This window comes from Lampris incognitus, chromosome 16, assembly GCF_029633865.1.
Source record: "Lampris incognitus isolate fLamInc1 chromosome 16, fLamInc1.hap2, whole genome shotgun sequence".
Classification (NCBI taxonomy): domain Eukaryota; kingdom Metazoa; phylum Chordata; class Actinopteri; order Lampriformes; family Lampridae; genus Lampris; species Lampris incognitus.
The window spans coordinates 39868870-39874161 of NC_079226.1; the positions used below are offsets into that span (position 1 = coordinate 39868870).

The 5292-nt window shown below is 41.8% G+C and overlaps 1 protein-coding gene across 1 annotated transcript in view; it reads left to right on the top strand.

Annotated features, from left to right (window-relative positions):
• The first annotated feature begins 5020 nt into the window (after positions 1 to 5020).
• The window catches only part of LOC130125949 (guanine nucleotide-binding protein G(I)/G(S)/G(O) subunit gamma-2), a 27245-nt gene continuing 26973 nt past the window's right edge, over positions 5021 to 5292 (top strand). Inside the window, exon 1 of the mRNA XM_056295323.1 lies at positions 5021 to 5292. This exon is cut by the window's right edge and continues 225 nt beyond it. The gene's annotated coding sequence lies outside the window, so the exon portion shown is untranslated.

The window sequence follows — 5292 nt, forward strand, 5'->3', positions numbered from 1 at the left end:
GCCATTTAGAAAACAGTAATGTTCGTTGAATTTAAAATGTGTTCTCGAGTTTGGTCAACTACGCATCCAGCTACAATCTGTGTTCAGTGCGTGGATGACTGTGTGTGTCTGCAGCGCAGCCTACCGGCTGATTCTCGCCAACCTATTATTTTTTACATTGCCTCCACTTAATTTTCACTCGATACAAATTTGAGAAATTCAAGACCAATATCCGAGACCAAGACAAGACCGAGACAAATTATGTCCGAGACCAAGAAGAGACCAAGACCATGGGATCCTGGTCTCGAGACTCGAGACCAAGACCGGTCTCGAGAACTACAACACTGCACTCAACCACATAAATATAGGCACTAACCCTTTAAACCTGTATTCACAATTAGGAAACATTAATAATCAATTTGCATGAATTTACATTCACAATGAACACGTGACAGAAACTAACAACAATTAAGTATTCACTGGTGTGGGCCCACGTGATAAAAATAAAAACAAAAGCGGCAATAAACAAATAAACAACCCCGTTGCAGGGCTGATGGGAGCTGGGTTTGAGCACGGTAACCGTGGGTGACTCACCCCTGATGAAAGGTCAAAGGTCTCTGCCCTTTAATGTCCGGTGACGGCCCTCTCACGTCATCTGCTCCGGCGATGACTATGGTGAAGAAAAATCCACCTCGGTCCTAGAGGCGATGAAGAGGGGAAACAGTGGAGCTCCCTCGTTGCCAGAGGAGCAGCCGTGCTTTCCCGGCCACACGGGGCGCTGTCTGGTGACGCTGTGTGCAGCCTCAATGTCCGCGCATGCAGGGTTAGCGTACATTAGCATGGCGCGCAAACTAGCTGCTAGGTAGCATGTGGCAGTATACGCTTGACGAGACTAGCTCCAAAAACACATGCTACAGGTTAGCAAGACTTCAGCGACATGTTAGCTGGTAGCTAAACATTATATCAGCAGTCAAAACTGTCGGCAAAAAACAAAGTTAGGGCCTAATACACTCAAACCCTCATGGCCGAGTGCCAGCAGGCCTCGTCTCCCGCTCCGCTCTCTCCGCACGGCCCGTTAGCCCCGCCCCCCAACTGTTGCCAGGCAGCATACTTAAAGTGACATAGACATTTGGTGTAGACCAGGGGTGCCCACAATTTTTTGACTCGTGAGCTACTTTTAAAATGACCAGGTCAAAATGATCTACTCATTATGGGACGTCTACTGCTATGTACATATTAACTGAAACTTAACTCTGGTGTATTTACACTTGAGTTACACCTAACATGCAGTTTATTTATTTATCTATTTATTTATTTATTTCAATCCCTAACATGGAATTTATTTATTTCTTTTAATCCCTAACATGGAATTTATTTATTTCTTTTAATTCATAACATGGAATTTATTTATTTATTTTAATCCCTAACATAGAATTTATTTATTTCTTTTAATCCCTAACATGGAATTTGTTTATTTCTTTTAATCCCTAACATGGAATTTGTTTATTTCTTTTAATCCCTAATATGGAATTTATTTATTTCTTTTAATCCCTAACATGGACTTTGTTTACTTATTTTAATCCCTAACATGGAATTTATTTATTTATTTTAATCCCTAACATGGAATTTATTTATTTCTTTTAATCCCTAACATGGAATTTATTTATTTCTTTTAATCCCTAACATGGAATTTGTTTATTTATTTTAATCCCTAACATGGACTATATTGATCATTTTAATCCCTAACATACAGTTTATTTATTTATTTTAATCCCTAACATGTAGTTTATTTATTTATTTTAATCCCTGACATACAGTTTGTTTATTTATTTATTTTAATTCCTAACATGCAATTTATTCATTTATTTATTTTGATCCCTAACATGGAATTTATTTTAATCCCTAACATGCAATATATTTATACATTTTAATCCCTAACATGCAATTTATTTATTTATTTATTTTGATCCCTAACATGGAATTTATTTTAATCCCTAACATGCAATATATTTTTACATTTTAATCCCTAACATGCAATTTATTTATTTATTTATTTTGATCCCTAACATGGAATTTATTTTAATCCCTAACATGCAATATATTTATACATTTTAATCCCTAACATGCAATTTATTTATTTATTTATTTATTTTGATCCCTAACATGGAATTTATTTTAATCCCTAACATGCAATATATTTATACATTTTAATCCCTAACATGCAATTTATTTATATATTTATTTTAATCCCTTATATGCAATTTATTAATTTATTTGAATCCCTAACATGCCGTTTATTCAGACCACCACAGAGGGCCTACACGAGCTCCATGCTGTTCTTCACACTGAAGAAAGACACACACTTTCTGGTCCAGCACCTCATTTACTTTTTTTTCTTTTTCTGTTTTTTTTTTTTGTTGCTATGTGCGTGTTGTACTTTCCACCAATCTGAAAGCAAATTTCTTGAATCAAATTCTCGTCTCCGGCTAAAAGGCAGGCCACTCAGCTGACGGCACTGAAATGATCATTTATCAAGAACATTCGGAACCAACTTGGTTCTGCAAGGCAAACAAGGAGAATCACGACTCTCCACTAAGCAGCTCTTACCTACTTCCATGGCAAAGACATTTTTGTGTTCGATTACTTGACTCGGCAAAACTAATATTTTCACAGATTGGTTTTTTTTCTTCTCTTCTACCTTCTCTCCCTCTCCCTCTGTTTGTCTGTCTGTCTGTCTGTCTGTCTCTCTGTCTGTCTGTCCGTCTGTCTCACTCTCTCTAATTTCATGAACATCTGCATGAATGGAGAAGGGGGAAATATGATTCACAGAAAACATGATGTTCACACAGTGAACTGCACACACACACACACACACACACAATGTGTGTGTTTACACATATGTAAACACACCCCAAAAAGAAACTTGCAAATGGAAGTGTATAGAAACAAAGACAGATATGTGCACATGCATGCATGCATGCAAACACACACCCACATACAAAATTGATGCACACAGACACTCACAAACAATTGCAGATGCACTCACACGCATATGTACACAATCAGAAACACAGATTTTGACAAGTATATAAACATGACTACATTAAGTATATACACCTGATTACATTAAGTATATACACCTGAATACATTAAGAATATACACCTGATTACCTTAAGAATATACACCTGATTACATTAAGAATATGCACCTGATTACATTAAGTATATACATCTGATTAAGTATATACACCTGATTACATTAAGAATATACACCTAATTACATTAAGTTTATACAAATGATTACAAAAACATGCACTCTCACAAACACATGAACACATATGCACGCACACAGAAAGCTATATATAACAGACAAACTACCTCACAAATATGGACAAATGCACGCGCACGCGCGCGCACACACACACAGAGTGTATGCTTAACAGAGTATAGGTGTGTATTTGTTGTTCTGCTCAGGTCAACGCTCGCTGGGAATTTCTTTTTTCTAATCTTCTGTGGCTTTACAATGCAACTGGTTTAAAGATTAAAGCCTGTGATTACAGAAAGTCAACTCTCCAGTGCCATGTGTGCACAACGTTGGCTACATCTTACTGGCTACATCTTACTGGCTACATCTCTGGCTACATCTGACTGGCTGTGTCTCACTGGCTACATCTCACTGGCTACATCTTACTGGCTACGTCTCACTGGCTACATCTCTGGCTACATCTGACTGGCTACATCTTACTGGCTACGTCTCACTGGCTACATCTCTGGCTACATCTCTGGCTACATCTGACTGGCTTCATCTCTGGCTACATCTCTCTGGCTGTGTCTCACTGGCTACATCTCACTGGCTACATCTCTGGCTACATCTCACTGGTTACATCTCTGGCTACATCTCACTGGCTACATCTCACTGGCTACATCTCTGGCTACATCTCTCTGGCTGCATCTCACTGGCTACATCTCACTGGCTACATCTCTCTGGCTGTGTCTCACTGGCAACATCTCACTGGCTACATCTCTGGCTACATCTCACTGGCTACATCTCTGGCTACATCTCACTGGTTACATCTCTGGCTACATCTCACTGGCTACATCTCTGGCTATACGTCTCACTGGCTACATCTCACTGGCTACATCTCTGGCTACATCTCACTGGCTACATCTTTGGCTACATCTCACTGGTTACATCTCTGGCTACATCTCACTGGCTACATCTCTGGCTATACGTCTCACTGGCTACATCTCACTGGCTACATCTCTGGCTACATCTGACTAGGCGTGGCCGATAGAGCAGGGTGATGGGGGTTGTTGCTATTTGAGTGAGGGGGTGGGGGGGTATATGGTTTCGTTTGTAAATTAGGTACAGTACCATATCTCCTCATGTAAGGTATGCAGCATCCATCCAAAACTTCATCTATCAGGGAACACAGAATAAGTGATACGTGCAGATGAAGGAGGCCAGCACGAACCTCCGTGACGACACCTCGGAGCGCTGCGTCACCAGCCTGCAGATGAGAGGACGTGAGTGTCCTCCAACCCCGCTGTGCGTTTTGTTTTATTGTGTGTTTAGAGAAAGAGCAGTGCAGGGTTTTTCCTGTGGACCCGAGGAGACTGGGAGGGGGCTCTGATCATGCCTGATAGCCGGGGAGCAGAGAGAGAGAGAGGGGGAGAGAGAGAGGGAGAGAGAGAGAAGATATGAAGAGAGAGGGAGGGTGGAGGGGGAATTATTGGAGGAGAGAGAGAAAGAGAGAGAGAGAGAGAGGGAGGGAGAGAGGGAATAAGAACAGGAGGAGGGAAAGAGGAGGAAGGGAAGGTCCTAGGTGGCTTCTTGTTGCCCAAGCGTCTGTGCTGGCTGAAGGGTGGAGACACAGGGCAGCACTGGGGAGGCTGTTTCTGAGCTGGGCAGAACAAGAGAGAGAGAGAGAGAGAGAGAGAGAGAGAAGAGAGAGAGAGAGAGAGAGAGAGAGAGAGAGAGAGAGAGAGAGAGAGAGAGAGAGAGAGAGAAGATATGAAGAGAGAGGGAGGGTGGAGGGGAATTATTGGAGGAGAGAGAGAAAGAGGGAGGGAGAGAGGGAATAAGAACAGGAGGAGGGGAAAGAGGAGGAAGGGAGCTCCTGGTTGCTTCTTGTTGCCCAAGCGTCTGTGCTGGCTGAAGGGTGAGACACAGGGCAGCACTGGGGAGGCTGTTTCTGAGCTGGGCAGAACAAGAGAGAGAGAGAGAGATCATCCGCTTGAAGGAAGGCTCACACTGAGAGACGAGCGCACACGCGCGTGTGAGTGAGTGAGTGTGCGTGTGTGCGTGTGTAT